The sequence below is a fragment of the Procambarus clarkii genome, chromosome 35 (assembly GCF_040958095.1).
Source record: "Procambarus clarkii isolate CNS0578487 chromosome 35, FALCON_Pclarkii_2.0, whole genome shotgun sequence".
NCBI lineage: Eukaryota > Metazoa > Arthropoda > Malacostraca > Decapoda > Cambaridae > Procambarus > Procambarus clarkii.
This window is the reverse complement of record NC_091184.1, coordinates 35,605,804-35,625,005: the sequence shown is the minus strand read 5'-3', so window position 1 is coordinate 35,625,005 and position 19,202 is coordinate 35,605,804. Positions and strand designations below refer to the sequence as shown.

Here is a 19,202-nt window from a genome sequence, read left to right as displayed (position 1 = left end):
TGAGTTCAGGCCAAATGGCAAGAGGTACTTTGAGGTGTATAACTACTTCATACATTCACGAATATTGGAAGAAATTCATGTTCTGTACCCAGATTTTGCTTGTATAGGCTAATATAGGTATTTCATGTTCTTTCTTGCTTGTAGATCTGAGGCAAAGTGAAATTGACACCAGTAATTCCATCTATCATCATACTATCATGCAAGAGGAGCCACACATCTATGGTTCATCCAATAAAATCAGCAGACTTCTAGATGTTACAACTGCTCGGCTTAGACTCGGTTACAAGTATCTCTGGGAATTCTCATTATCTGCTGATGTAGACCTGACCAAATGTAAACTGTCAACAAAATTATTCGCACACCCTCAGTCACTATGTGATGGAGTGCGAAAAGATAACGTGAATTCAGAGACAATTCTATAACCAATGTTTCAGCGATGTCTCAATATTTAATTCAAAATGATCTGCTACCAGAAATTTTAGTCAAATATTCCCAGTTTGCTAACTATAAGTAGTAACTAAGTGATTGTAACCTATCCATCGCTGCCCACTGGATGGGGGGCGGTGTGCAGGACAAACATCAATTATGACCCTAGCTCTCCACATATGTCAGTTGTTTAATTTAGGAACTAGTGGTCAGTCTCGAACCCATTGATCATGTGACAACGTGTACTGAATTTTGTAACTAGCTTATCAAGATTGTAACTTGCTTAGCTAAATGAATTGTGGGGTTCAGTCCCTGAGCCCATTATGTGCCTCTGTAACCCTTTCCACTACCGCCCACAGGATGGGTATGGGGTGCATAATAAATGAACTAAACTAACTAAACTCTCTCGATTGCACGTATGACTAATCATCCTGTGAGATGCGGATATTAGATTAACTTATAGCTATTTTTTTATCTACACTGATAAAATCATTTGAATAAATGGGAGAAATAATTTGAATAAAAAAAAGTAATTTCTCAACAATAATTCATTTACTACACTAAAGCTGAAGGAAACTGATTCATTATTATTTACAAATTTCTAAATATACTTTATATTGACATAGCTCAATACAAGCTGTATTGAACGAGTAAATAACGTACAACATTTGTTTAAGAAATGCAAGAGGCAACAACAACAACAGAGGGGCGGCAGACACCAGCACGGGCACCTATACTGCTGCTCTCGTAGAGGTGGCGTAAGTTAATGGTCATATACCACATGTAATGGGTGTTATTGGTAGTGCTTATGACTGGTTATACTCTCATCATGTCCACCATGTCCGGGTTTTAGGTTATGGGGACATATTGACCACCGAGAATTTGATAACACGCACATCACCGCTTGATGTATTATTCAGAATAGCCACAATCCAATGAAGAGAGGGGAAATATCAGGGAATAGCGACAAGCCATTACGGACTATAGTAGTAGGCATCCATCGCACTTGGAAGGGGTCATGATAAGGATTTGGGATGGGACGGAGGGAAAGGAATGGTGCCCAACCACTTGGACGGTCGGGGGATTGAACGCCTGACCTGCATGAAGCGAGACCGTCGCTCTACCGTCCAGTCCCAAGTGAAATAAGTAGCATTTCTAACTATTTAAAATTGCGTTTGCTACAAGGTTCACTGAGCCCATTTTGGATACAAGCCCATATAACACACAATAATGGCATACTTGTGTACAAATAAATTGCATTAACGTAATATATCAATGCAAAAATCAGTAGAATAGGCATAACTGTGTTGTTGTGAAGGTCATGATGGCACGTGCTCTGTGTACACTGCTGCCATTCCTATGTTGGGGAAAAACTCAAAATCATGCAATTATGCATTATAATTGTGTTCTACATACGGATTGGTATGTACATGTTCCGCATCTTTGTTTTTTGGAGTTGGACCCAACTAGTAGCTGGGTTAACTTGTGGAAAATGTTTGAAAAGAGTGCTGCTATGTTGGTTGAAGGGGTGACAAGTGTGTGTGTGGAGAAATTGTTTAAAACCTCTAGATTTGTCAATATATGTAAATTACATACGACACTGAGAAAGGTAGAAATAAATGCTATTCTTTAGAGGACCTTTACCATGAAAGTATTTTAATGAAACAAGATAACTGGTAATGTTTGTGTATTTTTATGAAAGTTTATTGCTCACTGATCTACAATGATGATAGAGTAAGATTCAAAAAGAGGGCAGAAATTGTCATTCTACATCAGTGTGATATCTTTTTAAACAAGTCTAACCTTTTAGCTGATTTGTTGATTATAACTGGATATTATAATAAACGTAAATGGTTTATGACATCAGAAACACTAAATTATAAGTTATACCTGTATTAAAAAACCTTTACCATGAAAATATCTGAAAGTGGAAGCAAAGATGCATGTCTTATTTTTGTAATGTTTCCAGTACCTTATCACTTCCTGCATTGAAGTCTACACACTGGTCTATAAATTGTGTAAGTAATGGATAAATTAATAAAATTATAGAGAACACTGTATAAACATCAGAGGTCCACGGTTGTTCAACACCCTCCCAGCAAGCATAAGAAATATTGCCGGAACAACCGTGGACATTTTCAAGAGGAAACTAGATTTATTCCTTCAAGGAGTGCCAGACCAACCGGGCTGTGGTGGGTATGTGGGCCTGCGGGCCGCTCCAAGCAACAGCCTAGTGGACCAAACTCTCACAAGTCAAGCCTGGCCTTGGGCCGGGCTTGTGGAGTAGAAGAACTCCCAGAACCCCATCAACCAGGTAAAGTTTAATATGACATCAAAAAGACATACGTAAGTGTGGATAACCTATAAAATAGGGATATATTTATTGATCAACTAGCTTGGACTATATCAAATAAATTTAAATAGTCTAGCCTAACATACTTGGAGATGGTTTTGGGAGTTCTTCTACTCCCTGAGAAAGGCCTGAGTCCATGCCTAACATAATAAGCCCAAACCTATTCTTAACTAATACAACCTTTTTCCATGCATATGAGGTTGATTTTAAATAGTTCAGTGTCCGCATGGGCTTGTATCCAAAGAATAGGCTGGCATCAACATGTCATCATTTCTTAAGGGTAAGAGTTCTCAAGTCAAATGAAATGATCCTCAAGTTTTTTCAGTACCAGATATCACAGGTTTTCTGGCTACTGATCATGTTCTAGTTCTCTGTAGAAGAATGTTAATTACTTAGGAATTGAGACCACAGTTGTGCTTATTCTTAATTGTTTTAGAGTAACCACACTGACGAGTTGCTGAAAAACATGATAATTACTCTATAATTATAGGTTCTCAGTAAATTAAGAGATGGTTAGGAACTCGTGAGATAATGCTGGCATCAGAGACAGGCCAGGAGAGCAGGTGTATTGTTGTGGCAGAGTTCCTTTCTTGGCTTGGAACTATTGAACTGCTGCTGCCATTAGTAGGTGTCTTCATGTGGCATAATAAAGCTAGAGTGCATCTGAATAACTATGTTCTTCTACTTATAGGTTGTGGCCATATCAAGATACGGTAAAAAAAAAAAAAATGTTGTGCGCAGGTTCCTTTCACCTAATTACTCTGTTCACCTAGGAGTAAAGTAGGTACAGTACCTGGGCAGTTAAGTAGTTGAGGGTTGCACCCTGTGGAATGGTTAGTAGTTGGCCTAGGGGGGACCTCAACAAGCCAAAATATAGGATCCTGTCTAATTACCCAAAACTTCCTAGAATTATGTAAGTAAGGAAGAACTACAGTATGATAAATTTACTCACTATAATCACTACATGATGCTGAATGTTAGAACATGTAAAAACATATTTTTACTCTGAAATAATATCATATTATAACAAAATTAGACGAAACTAAGTGGCAGGTGACGCTATAGGGAAGTTGACGATCCAAGCTACAATTTTGTGGAGCGACTTATCCAAGATAAGTTGCTCTAGTTTTATATAGTCGTAATGGCTTGGTGTTTTTCCCTGATAGTTCCCTTCCCTTATCCAAGATATATTGTTGTCTGGAGAGTGTTTGCTTGAATATCAGCCTCCTGTACCTCACCTCATTTCTAGGCAACAATATACCTTGGTTAAGTCACTCCGTAACATTGTCGCTTGGATCGTCGACTTCCTATGACATCACCTGGCACTTAATTTTGTCCAGTTTTGTTATAAAATTATATTATTTCAGAGTAAAAATATGTTTTTTCATGTTCTACATTTAGCAATAACATTATAGTCAGTAAATATACTGTATCATATTTCTTCATTACTTTCATAATGCTAGGAAGCTTTGGGTAATTAGACGGTCCGCTAAATATAGGCTTCCTGTGCCTGACAACAAGAATTATACTGCTGGGATAACCCAATACCCTTGTTAGCATGTGCACTTCTTAATTGTAACCCGAGCTACAATTAAGTCTAGTGTGTCTATCTAAATGCTGTACCTCTTTAGTACAGTAGATCCAGACTGTTGTTTTTTCACATGTCTATTTGCTATGTAGATCTGTCTTTGTATTTTCATGTATCTGTATTACTGTCTTACATGTCAGGAATAGCAACATAACAAACTCAGTGTCACATATGTCGTGTATTTCCTAAGCATTTCTACATTCCAGGTGAGACTATAGCATCTGTCAGGGCAGCAACTTCTCTCATCTTACTGTCTGCAGTAAGATCTGCTAAGACCACCCTTGTGTTCATGGAGACATAGCCATGGATTACACTCCCTATCAGATCATCATGGCTTTTGTTGTTGCCTTTCTTGCCTTCTGGTTTTATATAACTCATGCGGAATAGCATGGCACGTGAGTAAGATGGATGTGGCTGATAAACATTAGTTTTCTTTTTGAGAGCTTGGCTTCCATTTGGTTTTTCAGTAAGCACTGTTCTGTTTATTCAGAAAAAAGGGCCTAGCCCTAAAGAACTGATGTAATAACAGCACTGATATAGGCTTACAAAGTACTCTACAGTAGTAGCTAAAGGTCATAAAGTGTAGGAGGATAGTACAGTAGTTAACTATCCTATAGACTATATCCTATAGACTATCCAAAAGACTGTAAGTGGCAAGTGGTGAAGTGATAGATGAGAGCAGGAAGGGTATGAGAGTATGTACTGTATGGTATTTTGTGGTCAAGTCTTGTAAATTAAAAAGTACCGTTTAACAAGTACAGGTATTGCAAAATGGATGAAAAAAAGTGTGTTGCATGGAAGGAAGTTCTGACTACAGTATATGCCAGGGTAATCAAACCAGGCTACAGTAGCAGAATGAAACCAACTAAACATTAAAAATACTTTACTGTAATAGTAAAGAGAAAGAGAAAAAATAAAATCTGAAATGCATTACATTATTTGTAAGATATACTGTATATATTTTATCAAGGGAGGAAGGTGAAGATAACGTTGTAACTGTCATTGAGAAATTTACAATAGTTGTACAAGAAAGTATTTTCAAGTACCTGTACAGTAATTAATATTTAAAAATAACTAACTATATAGGTAGTTGCAAAAAATGGTAAATTGTGTAAGGAAACTTTTTAAGTTTATTCAGCAAATGAGAGAAGACAGACAATACTTTTCCAGTTATCACTTTTTGTTGTTTTCATTATTTTCCTAGCCAGAGCTATAATTGTATACGCGTACTTTGGTCTAGATTTCATGCTCTCTGCTTAAATTAACATTGTTTAAGCTGTAAGTGTTACAGTATTGTCTTTAATTGAGAATGAATGCAGTTTGTGCTTTTTAAAGATTTAAGATGTTACTTAGAAGTTCCTGTGGATACAGTATTGCATTTACAATAATACTCTCACGTTTTTTACCTTCTTTCTTTCTCTCTCTCTCCTTATCTTTCTCTCTCTCTTTTGAACATTTAACATCTCTCTCTGTCTCTTCTCATATCTGGCAAACGGTTACTAAAACACCTGTTTTGCCTGCAATGTTGTATAAAAAAAACACATCATTTATTATAACTTTAAAGGTATCTAAAGAAGAATATTAAAATCGTTTTGCTTTGGTCTTCAAATTTAACTGGTTGCTTTGTTTTTTAGTTTTTTATCCATTGGCAGATGGTAACAGTATACGTTTCAGTATGATACAAATTATATAAATGTTACGTGATGCAGTATAAACTGTAGAAGGGCACAGGTAGAAATCTAGAAAAGTACATTACATGTACAGTAATAAACAGTGTGGCCATATCATTGCTATGAACTCTTCATTGCCGGTATCCAGCTACTGAGAACAGGTATTGTACTTGTACGGTACCGTATCTCCATTTAAATGGAAAATGTCACTAAAACATGCCGGCAAACCTTGCCTTCAGGCTTCGTTGTCAGTGGTTCCTAAGTACTGTACAGTAACTTGAGAGTGGCTGATGTTGGTGTCCTTTTATAGCAGAGGGAACCTCAAAAATGTCACCAAACAATTAAAAAGATGCCACCAAAAAATACTGATGCCATGCTACAATGTTCAGTAATATCAGTACAGTATCAAAATTTAGCAGTCCCAGTGGTGTAGTGGTTAAGTCATTCGCTTGGCATTTCGCTAGTGCTTTGTCCTGGGTTCGTATCCTGACCGGGGAGGATTTACTGGGCATCAATCCTTAACTGTAGCCTCTGTTTGCCCAACAGTAAAATGGGTACCTGTCTGTTAAACGATTTGGCGGGTTGTATTCCCGGGAACATAGGATTAAGGATTTGCCCGAAACGCTACGCGTGCTAGTGGCTGAACAAGAATGTAAGAACTCATTATATATAAATACAAAAAATAAATAAAAATTAAATCAGATGTTAAAGCCTGGTGGTTCCAAAAGAACCAGCCATCAAACATTGGGTTGTCGGTGTGTGTTCGGAGAAGGGTGATAATGGTGTCAACAATCTGGGTTGCCGGACACGAAGTTACCAAGTACTGTACAGTATGTTTTTTATGTGGGCAAATGGTATTAAAAAGATGGAAATATAATAAAAAGACTATAATATATATAATTATACTATATTGGTTCTTAAAATTAGGTGATTTGACTTCATAGCTGGCACACACTATGTATCTAGTATCCCTGTCTACCTGATGTTTCAGACATGATCGTGGTGTCATTTTATAGAAAAAAATTATCCAGTTATGCATACCTTGGGTATTAATTATATTTTGACTCTAATTTGAATGATAATTCATGATAGGTGGACAAATACCAGCAACTAAAATTGTTGTTCATGTTGCAGTATATATTTTTTTAACTTAAAATCTGTGTTATAAATCAACAAATAATTATAATAAAAAAAAGGTATCTTTAGTCCTCTAATGCTTTTTTCAGATTGTTTTAATTCAAGACTGAAATACATAACTGGAGAGGCAACATGTCGTCCTCTGAAGGTTCGATAGTTACTGCTAAAGAGACCTTCCAGATATTGATGGAAATGTCTAAACTTTTAAATACAGGTTAGTGAGATTCTATTGTGTAGCTTTGAATTAATTTGATCAAGTGGAGTTGCTCTGTGAGTCGATTCATACTGAACCGTTTTCAAATATTTTTCCTTTTTTTTATACCAAATTGTTTTAAATATATATATATAATAGAACATGCCTTCTACACAGTTTGATAAAACTATTTGGAAAAAATAAACTTTTTAATATTGTATTCATTTGTTTTTGTCATATTAAGTACTGAATTAAAATTAAGTAAATATAAGGACTTTCTCCATAGAGACAACATTGTCACTTCATAGCCTGTGCATCCTGATAGTCTGCCTTCCAGAAAGAACTGAGAGGGGGAGGATGGGAGCATGGCATTGGGGAGGGAGGGAGGATCGAGTGATGGTGAGGGTTGGGAGGATGGTGGATGGAGGGAGGACTAAGGTAGGGGTGTGGGTGCATGGAGGTACGGGTAAGGGAGAGTTTGTCACTGGATGTGGGGCTTATCCGGATGGGGGTCTTTCCTATATAGTCCAGATAATCGAGCTCATACAGTATTTACCAAGAAATGCATAGTTTTGTAGGAGAGGAGTGTTAGAAAGGCAAGGTGTGGGTATGCGAGTGTATGGGGCAGTGTGGTTATGGGAGTGGATGGGGCAGTGTGGTTATGCGAGTGGATGGGGCAGTGTGGTTATGCGAGTGGATGGGGAAGCGTGGGTATGTGAGTACATGGGCATGTGTGGGAGAGAGTGCAGGAAGGGAAAGAGTGGGTGAGAATATGAAGTGTTTGTGTGGAGGGTGTCAAATCATGGTTTTTCTTCCTAGAGTGAACCAGTGGTCATACCATGTGTTTTATGTAATTATATTATGTGTAATTTAATTAAGTTACTGGTTACTAAAAAAAACACATTATTGCAAAAATTCACTGTATAAACATGTTATGAGATTCGATTGAACACTAGGATTGGGGTAATGGAGATTGATTATGCCTCACTGTTTCAATGGTAGTAACACTTACACTTACATACTTACACACACACTTACACTCTTACATACACTTCTTACACTCACAAATTTTTGTTTTGTTTTGTAATTTATACAACTTCAGGTCTTGACGAAACCACATTAGCACTGTGTGTGCGTTTATGTGATAATGGAGCCAATCCTGAGGCTCTTGCCAAGGTCATCACCGAATTACAGAGGGTCAAGAGAGAAGTTAGCCAAGGCAGTGGAGCGGCAGCTACTTGAGAAGAACGTCTCGGGGGGGCTGCAAGAACTGTGACCTGTATGTGCAGAGTATCTAATAGTTCTTGCCAATTATTTCCGTTGGGAAGGTTGAGTTTGTGATTTTGTATGGAAGTCATGTTACAAATATTTTGAAGATAATTCTGTGTAAGCCAGGTAAGGTGGAATGGTGGTTAGAAAAAAATTGATTTTATAATGTCATTTTTTATTTAACTTTATAGAAGGAAGTAAAGTATAATAAATAGCTTAATAAACAACAAAAATTTAATTTTTAGCAGATCGTTCTTGTCATATTGAGTACCTTAATTGTTGGAGCAAAGAAACAAAAGCTATAATTCCTTGGCTTATTTTTTGTTTATTCTTTTGAGACATTGAATTGATCCTTTAAAACAGGCAAATTTAATTTAGTTTGTACTGTTTTAATACATACAGTATTTCAACAAGTTGTTTATAGTACTTTGATTTTGGAATCTCTCTTGTATGAAGTTTTGTTATTTATGTTTGTAGTCTAATTTTTAAATATACATTTTGAAGAATCTGTACTATTTGTGCATTAACTTATTCTCTTAACACATTAGTATTATACATTACTGTTCATTATTAATTGCAAAAATTTGTTTTCATTTAATAAATAGTAAAATCTGTATTATATATTTTTTTTTTTTTTTATTAAAAATGCAATGTGTGTGATACTTGTTGAGGCATGTTTGTAGCGGATTATACTTGTGATTATAATTGAATTGCTGTTTGTGTGTGCAGTTACTGTACCTGGTTGATACCTGGTTGATGGGGTCCTGGGAGTTCTTCTACTCCCCAAGCCCGGCCCGAGGCCAGACTTGACTTGTGAGAGTTTGGTCCACCAGGCTGTTGCTTGGAGCTGTAGCAGCTGTTGTATTGTTTGTCATCAGTACTGTACTGTATATAGTACTGTATTTGAATTGTTCAATAGGTCTAGGGTATTAATCTGCAATTTTGCTGCATCCTCATAGTAGGCTTTTTCTAATGTTTTAAGCCTGATGTATAATTCTGTGTGTGATCATATGTTACATTTGGAACAAGGAGGAACACAAAAATCATTTTAAGAATTATTCATTGATTTTATACCTGTAGCTTTCGGACATCAAAGAATATAATTCAAACGAAATGTTGTAAAATTCGGTTGTTTGTTAAATTGAGCATTAAAGAACTGTAAATTACAACTTACTGCTTTACCTTCATATGTTAGCTGCTTCAGGTGGTGACAAAATATTGCCAATTTATTTTCCCACAGTTAAGAAAGCAAATTATTTGATGTTTGAGTCTACATGGGTTTACATGGCATTGCAATAAATTTCTGACAAATTTTACTTGGTGTTAGTCCTATAAGTTTCATCTGGCTAAAATAAAATTAAGATTGATAGAAATACAGTACTACTATAATATGACAAATTTTAAGTAATGTATTCCATTGTTGTAAGCCTTTTAAGTTTATAAGATCTTTCCATGCCTGGAAAAGATCACCAAGGCTAGACGGGGGCCAGATGGCTGAGTGGACAGTGCTCGGGATTCGTAGTCCTAAGGTTCTGGGTTCAATTTCTAGCGGAGGCGGAAACAATTGGGCAGAGTTTCTTTCACCCTGATAATCCTTGTTCACCTAGCAGTAAATAGGTACCTGGGAGTTAGACAGCTGCTACAGGCTGCTTCCTGGGGATGTGTAACAAAAAGGAGGCCTGGTCGAGGACCGGGCCACGGGGACGCTAAGCCCCGAAATCATCTCAAGATAGCTGAAGGTTAGGTTCGGTCACTCGACCAGCACTGGGATTAATCTGAATGTTTGAATGGTGCACATATCATCACGTTTGCCATGCCAATGACTTTAATGTTAACTAGTTTATCATTTGAGCTTCACTATAAATTTTCATAAAAATTAAAAATTTAAATAAGGAGATAAGTATTTTTTTTTAATTTTTGTGACAAGAAAATTAAAGTTTATATGAAATGGTAATAAAAGTTCATTATGAGACTTTAATCGGAGGTTCGCTATAATTATTCCAGGCAACCTGTAATAATATTAATTAAGTAATCTTAGTTTTCATTATACAGTAGAGTACAGTAATTCCTTGGAGACATATCAATCAATATACCTATGGAAAGTTATTAACAAAAAATATCCCTTTTCCTATCCAAAATCTTGTCATTTCATGCATTGTGAGATCTGGGAGTGATACAGATTCTAAATACTGTACAAGACCCAGGAGCTGTTGCTGGCAATGTGGCAAAAGTTCATAGCTGCCATAGGCAACAGAAGCTAATATGGAAACATATTAACAAAAGCTTGTTTATTCCTTGCTAGAATATTTAGTTGCCATAGAATTGGTTTATATTATGTCTGGTGTGCGAAGGTGTGTCCACGTTACCCTGTCAGACTCGTGAATGTGTCCACGTTACCCTGTCAGACTCGTGAATGTGTCCACGTTACCCTGTCAGACTCGTGAATGTGTCCACGTTACCCTGTCAGACTCGTGAATGTGTCCACGTTACCCTGTCAGACTCGTGAATGTGTCCACGTTACCCTGTCAGACTCGTGAATGTGTCCACGTTACCCTGTCAGACTCGTGAATGTGTCCACGTTACCCTGTCTGATTCATGAATGTGCCCACGTTACCCTGTGTGATTCGTGAATGTGCCCACGTTACCTTGTCAGATTCGTGAATGTGCCCACGTTACCCTGTCAGACTCGTGAATGTGTCCACGTTACCCTGACATGTGAATGTGTCCACAATACCTTGTCAGACATGTGAATGTGTCCACAATACCATGTCAGACATGTGAATGTGTCCATTACAGTCCAAGATGTGATAATAGTTGATAGATGGAAGTTTAAATATCCGGAGATTATTCTTGTAATTCTTGTTGTCATTATAACAAATTATTAAATAATTTTCTTTATGCAAAGTTGTACTTTGATTGTTTAAACATGGTTGAATACTATGTATAAAGTTGTAGTCATAATGGGAAAACTGCAAATAACTGAACTAATGAAATTTAAGATTAACAGTAAGGATGATCAAGGTTATATTCATAGTTTCATTATCAATTCTGATGATTAGTTTTCAGCATTTTCTTTATACAGTAATGTATTTAAATGACAGAAAAATTATCCTCATATATTAATCACCTACCATACAGTCTTATTATTAACTATTGTAAAATCCAACAGAATCCGAGACATTAGAGATATATACAAAATACCACTACATATGACTATGTAAACCTTCACCCTCACAAATGTATTCAGTAGCCTATTGTATAGATTATAATAATAATGCCTTATATTTGAGTGATGTTGAGGGTAGGAGAAGGCAACTGTGAGAGGGAGTGAGTGAAAATGAAGAATAATGTGGTAAGGAACAAAGCAGTTTGTGAAAGGGGGTATTGTGTGTGTGTTTTGCCCTTACTGTGGGACAACTTGGCAGCAGGATACACCTTGTCTTGTGAAGTGGTGGGGTACTAGAGTGTGGTGATATTGGTTCTAAGGTGCTGTGTAATGTGTGTGATATGCTGCATTTACCCTCATTGCACTAACATACATACTATACTGTTCCTTAGCCTAATAAAGAATTTGATTTAAAATGTTTTAAATATATTTAACTATCCTTTTTTATATATGCCCCTGTTGTCTTTTTGGGCCAGAGTCCCTTGTGGCTCCCTGTAGCTACTATTTCTCATTGTGTCATACTACTAGGTCCCATCAGTTGCGGAGTTCTATAGGCTTACTGGAGACCAGAGCCAGAATCTGGCCCCCTGCACTGAGGTGCAGAAAGCTATGGCACTTATGATAGCATTTTTATTAATTTATTCATGTTTGCCACCCACTGGAAAAGCAACCCATCCTCAGACCAAGTCCATTCCATTCAGCAGTTGACCTCAAAGACACGTTCATTAATTTTAACATGATGGAATATTTTTAACAAAATAGGAATTTTCTCAAATGTAAATTAATATTGTTATACAGTACTGTATATATTAGCATACTGTGCATATTTAGGCATTGGTTAGGTTAGTTATTTAGGTTCTGTTGGCTATTATTTGTATTTGTAGTACGTGGATGAAGCATTTACAGCGTTGGTTTGAACAAAATTCGTCAGCGAGGCACTTGTTCCAGAAGTGTTCGGACATCATCAGTCGAGTCGTGTACCCGTAAACCGTTTTTCATTCATAAACGGGAGGGTTTGGCGGGTTCATGGAATGGACTTTGGCTTTTTGTTTATGAGGACGGACTGGGAAAAGATAACCAGAAAGTCTATGAAGCAAAACAAGCTCCTGCTGGCTTCAAATGAGACAACAGCCTCGAGAAATCTCCAAACTATAAACAAACGATTGAAAATTCACAAAACTAATGCCAGCTCATTCGCCCCTCTTGTTTCGGGTGGAAGGGGGAGTTATCTTGCTTCTTAGCACACTTTTAAAGATTTTTATTATGTGTGATGTTAGTGCTATTGGTTTATAATTCTTTGCATCTGCTTTACTACCCCATTTTTGGAGTGGCACTATCTATGTTGTTTTAAGTATGCTGCAGATAACACCAGTAGCTAGGCTTCATTTTCAAAGAATGTTTGTGGTCTGTGATAGTGTTTTTGAGGAATTCCCAATGAATATAAATTTCAGGAATCTGGGCCTGGTGCAGAGTGCATGTGCATACTGTTTATGGCTACTTCAAAGTGCAGTGGGGTTAGGGTGACATCTGATATATGATTTGATGTTGGTATCATATGCTATCATGGTATTCATGATGATTTATGAATGCATTTGCATTAAAAATCTTCAGTGTTTAGCAGTTCATTGAAAACAGAATGGTACTGTATTCTTAGTATTTCACTAAAGTAATTTCTTTGTTGTCATCTGTGAAAATTCCATCTTTTTCTTCTAGATTTTGTATAGGAGAAAAAATATTTTGGGTTTTGTCTATATTTTATTGATCGCCTTTTGCTTTCTTCATCTCTTCATACATACATACATACATACATACATACATACATACATACATACATACATACATACATACATACATACATACATACATACATACATATACACACACAAGAAGTTACATTGGGTTTATGAGAGTACATAGCATGATGTGTTTACATTCTTGTAAAGCCACTAGTACACACAGTGTTTTGGGCAGGTCTTTAATCTAACAGATAATATTAAGTAGGTAATTTCTAGCAAAATTTATAAAGTGTTAACAGGTACATTGTAAAAAATTTGAGAATAAGATTAGTAGGTATATTAAAGTACATTAAAGCACACTGAAAGCTTTGATTGAAAGCATTGATAGCTTGATTGATATGACAAAAATTAGAAGGCACATTAATCACACTGATAGCACATATAAGATGACAGCAATGTTTAATGGTAAAGTTGTAAGGCTTAGGTATATATATATTGGGGGATTGCGTAGCACACAATGTGTTCAATTAACAACCATGATAAAAATGATATCAATGAATACAATGGTAAAGTTATATGGCTTAGGTGCATATATTGGGGGATTGGGTAACACAAAATACAGATACTGTGGATAGAGATTCAGATACAGATTATAAACTCGCACTGGATAGTGAGCGAGTTTAAAGCACTAGGTAGGAAACTATGAAGATGAAATTAGGTACCTTTTTATTTTTGAATAAGGTAAAAGTTGGACAGCTTTTCAAATCGTTAGGGAGTGAGTTCCATAGACTAGGTTCCTTTATTTGCATAGAGTGTTTACACAGATTAACTTTGACTGGAGATATCAAAGAGATATTTATGTCTGGTGTGGTGATTATGTGTTCAATTACATCTGTCCAGGAAGAGTTTCAGACCAAGGTTTGCACTTAAGAAAAGGGTTTTGTAAATGTAATTGACACAAGAGAATGTGTGGAGTGAATTTTTGGTTAGCATATTTAGGGATTGAAACGAGGGGAGCTGTGTGTTGTCTGAAAGCAGAGTTTGTTATTGTTGGGTGATGATGGGCTTGAGGTAGTTTGCAGAGGTTGAACCCCATGCACAGATACCATAAGTAAGATAGGGATAGATAAGTGCATAATATAATGAGAGGAGAGCAGAGTAGGGTACATAATATCTGATCTTAGAGAGTATACCAACTGTTTTAGAGACTTTCTTAGTTATGTGTTGTATGTCGGTGCTGAAGTTGAGTCTCTTGTCTAAGTATAGGCCAAGGAACGTTCCATCATTTTTATTGCTGATGTTAACATTGTCTATCTGAAGCTGAATTGCATTTGTTGATTTGCTTCCAAATAAGATATAGTAGGTATTTTCTGTTTAGTGTGAGTTTGTTGGTGACATCCATAAGTGGACTTTTTTTTATAATTCATTGTTTACAACATTATTTAATATAAGTGGGTTGGGGTCTGAGGGTTGTATCATCAGCAAACAATATAGGTTTAAGCATGTTAGAGACATTAGGCAGATCATTGATGCATATAAGAAATAGGTGGGGTCCTCGGATGCTGCTTTGTGGCACCCCTACAGTTAATGGGAGAGATTATATCATTGATGGCTACATATAGTGTCTGTCATTAGGATAGGATCGGATACAGTTCAGGGCAATGCCTCGGATTCCATAATGGTGGAGTTTAAGTAAGAGGTAGTTATGGTTAACAGTATCAAAAGCCTTTCTCAGGTCAATGAAGAGTCCAATTGGATACTCACTTGTAGCTTTTTTTGTAACTTGAATTCTTGTAGCTTTAGCTTGATCGATTCTATTTCTCTACTTAGCTTTGTTTGTTGCTCTTGGGACAGAGTGGGGTTATTCTTTACTGAAAATAGTTAAAAAAATAAAGTTATAATAAGTCTCCATTCTGTGTCAACTAATGTTTCGACCTATGAGTTAAACCATTATTCTACAGTGCATCCTGTTAAAGGTTAACACTTGGGAGAAATCTTGGTGCTTCTCATTAGATTATAATAAGCACTCCTATAAATTACTACATATAATAATAATGCTTTCGCTAAATAACATTATGTACAATAGTTTATGCTTTGAAAATCTTACAGAATGGATTGTAGGAACGTCAAGAGAAAACGATGTGGCGTTGGAGTGTGTATGGGGTACACTACTGCAAGCAGGATGGATATAGGCTCCACAACAATACAAATTTTTATTCAGGTAAAGTACATACATACAAGGTAAGATACAAAAGTTGATGGATTTATAGATAGAGCTAGTACATACAATGCTTAAAGCCACTATTACGCAAAGCGTTTCGGGCAGGTCACGGAATGAGAGTACTCGCCTAGCTCTGGGCGGAGGTAGACGTGTTGCCTGTGAGCTCCTGTTTGTTGACCCGTGGTAGTTTGTGTTTGTGAGTGGACCCTTGGGGCCGTGCCGGGTGGAGGGATGGCGGTCCTTGGGGCAGAGAGTCAGAATTCGGCTCAAAAATCACCCGCAGGAGTCAAATTTCCGACATTTCAGATATTTTGAAAACTGCAGGGGGTTTGGGCAAAATATGACCAATCATCGTTTTCAGTAATTGGCATATTTTCAGTATAAAAATTCGTAATTTGAAAATGAAAATAGGTGCAGAGAGTCAGAATTCGGCTCAAAAATCACGCTCAGGAGTCAAATTTTGGACATTTACGATATTTTGAAAACTGCAGGGGGGTTTGGGCAAAATATGACCCATCACCGTTTTCAGTAATTGGCATATTTTCAATATAAAAATTCGTAATTTGAATATGAAAATAGGTGCAGAGAGTCAGAATTCGGCTCAAAAATCACGCTCAGGAGTCAAATTTTGGACATTTACGATATTTTGAAAATTGCAGGGGGGTTTGGGCAAAATATGACCCATCACCGTTTTCAGTAATTGGCATATTTTCAGTATAAAAATTCGTAATTTGAAAATGGAAATAGGTGCAGAGAGTCAGAATTCGGCTCAAAAATCACGCTCAGGAGTCAAATTTTGGACATTTACGATATTTTGAAAACTGCAGGGGGGTTTGGGCAAAATATGTCCCAACGTCGTTTTCAGTAATTGGCATATTTTCGGTATAGAGAGTCGTAATTTGAAAATGAAAATAGGTGCAGAGAGTCAGAATTTGGCTCAAAAATCACGCTCAGGAGTCAAATTTAATACATTTCAGATGTTTTGAAAACTGCAGGGGGGTTTGGGCAAAATATGACCCATCGGCATTTTCAGTAATTGGCATATTTTCGGTATAAAAAGTCGTAATTTGAAAATGAAAATAGGTTACCTTGCCTAGGTGCAGAGAGTCAGAATTCGGCTCAAAAACCACACTCAGGATTCAAATTTCCGACATTTCAGATATTTTGAAAATTGCAGGGGGGTTTGGGCAAAATATGACCGATCGCCGTTTTTAGTAATTGGCATATTTTCGGTGTAAAAATTCGTAATTTGAAAATGAAAATAGGTGCAGAGAGTCAGAATTCGGCTCAAAAATCACGCTCAGGAGTCAAATTTCCGACATTTCAGATAATTTGAAAACCGCAGGGGGGTTTGGGCATACTTGAACCTGTTGTCTTGCCACTCTTGGCATATTAGTCAAGTAAATTGTACTTAAGAAAATAAACAATTTTATATTTTCATTGCATTTTTATTAATCTGTGAATTGCTTGACAAATAAATGATACATTAAAGGCATTTTATTGCTACATTTACTGTGTTAATGCACCGAGATAGTTTTATCAACTGTCCCATTTTCTTTTATTAAGTTTGCATCATTTTATTTATCCTTCTAGCACACTTTTGTTTTTCCCCTCCCACTGTTTCTTCTCCTTCCCTCCTTTTGTGGTGTTCACCAACACTCGTCACTAACATCTCGAGATCATAAGTAAACCTGTTTTTGTTCTCATTAAAGGATATGGTTGAGACGTCTACAGCCCTACGTCGTCCGGTCCAAAGGGAGCAGACAGAAGAAGCAGGTTGTGGCCTGTGTGGAATGATATGTATTTATACAATACAAGATGGAGTATTTGATGGTGCCCGGATCGACCCCAAGAGGTTGCTAGGAGCTCCAGAATGCACATCTGCCATGATATTAATAAAACTGTAGAAACATATAGGACAAATAATAATACAAAATCAATCTTCATTGGGGTTACAATGGGAGCTGTCCTCTCTTAAGCAGGGCAATGGGGACGATCCAAGCCCTCTTATGACAGTCATTAAACCCCCACCATTCAACATGTAAAGTTGGCTGAGGCTAACCCAAAACATCTGGCCTCAGACATAATGTAAAAATTTTATAAATGATATACTTTGTGCGCTTCAGGAATTAGGATTATGGAATCGGCCTCTCGGGCCTGACAGCTGAGTGGACAGTGCTCGGGATTCGTAGTCCTAAGGTTCCGGGTTCGATCCCCGGTGAAGGCGGAAACAGATAAGCATAGTTTCTTTCACCCTGATGAACCTGTTTACCTAGCAGTAAATAGGTACCTGGGAGTTAGACAGCTACGGGTTGCTTCCTGGGTGTAACGAAAAGGAGGCCTAGTTGAGGACCGGGCCGCGGGGACGCTAAGCCCCGAAATTATCTCAAGATAATCTCTGTTATGTCTGCTCCATTGATGTGTGACCAAAATGATGGGAGATGAGCATTGGATGCAAACTTTAATAATTCCAACAAGTGTATTTATTCTGTATGCTTAAAACATTACATGTGTTAACCGACATTTCATATATTATGTTCATATATTATGTATCTATAAACTATCTATACTGTATGTATACCCAGATAAGTGTTATACCGTTTGAAAAGGTTTTATACATGCGACTCATATATTGCATACATACTTTCTGATGTATAATACAAAATATTATCGCGAGATGTAATGTATCTTATATTAAACTATGTATCTGCATTTTCTTCAATAAATAAATAAATACTGATTTATGTTATAATTTTCCTCCATATATTGATCAGGAATGAAAATCACTCGAGCCCAAAAGAAGTAAATGAGATTTATAATGGATCTATAAAAAGGCATTTTGACCTCTCTAGGCTACCTACACCTGGGGCATTGGCGAGGCCATTGTATAAATAGGGGAGTCTACATCAATGCGCATTTTTCAATTAAATGTGCATTTCAAGACATTTTTAAAATTTTCCAGTAATGACCTTTTCTCGAAAAACGCTTTGAGCGAGTCCATTATTTAATGGGGGAGTCCTTGGCCGAGTCCATTGTATAAATGGGGGGGGGGGGGGGATCTACATCAATGCGCATTTCTAAATTAAATGTGCATTTCAAGACATTTTGTAAATTTTCCAGTAATGACCTCTTCTCGAAAAACGCTTTGAGCAAGTCCATTATTTAATGGGGGAGTCCTTGGCCGAGTCTATTGTATAAATGGGGGGGGGGGATCTACATCAATGCGCATTTCTCAATTAAATGTGCATTTCAAGACATTTTTTAAATTTTCCAGTAATGACCTCTTCTCGAAAAACGCTTTGAGCAAGTCCATTATTTAATGGGGGAGTCCTTGGCCGAGTCCATTGTATAAATGGGGGGGGGGTTCTACATCAATGCGCATTTCTCAAATAAATGTGCATTTCAAGACATTTTTAAAATTTTTCAGTAATGACCTTTGCTCG

The 19,202-nt window shown here is 36.9% G+C and overlaps 1 long non-coding RNA gene across 3 annotated transcripts; it reads left to right on the top strand.

Moving 5' to 3' along the window:
- The first annotated feature begins 1,164 nt into the window (after positions 1–1,164).
- Positions 1,165–18,499, top strand: LOC123768433 (uncharacterized). Of its 3 annotated transcripts, none has more exons than XR_011230485.1 (4): positions 1,165–1,179; positions 7,264–7,388; positions 15,648–15,759; positions 17,472–18,499. It is a non-coding gene; the product is annotated as an uncharacterized lncRNA (long non-coding RNA). The 3 variants fall into 3 exon arrangements; XR_011230484.1 differs by having other exon boundaries at positions 1,169–1,184; XR_011230486.1 differs by lacking the exon at positions 1,165–1,179 and adding an exon at positions 4,750–4,762.
- Positions 18,500–19,202: the final 703 nt, after the last annotated feature.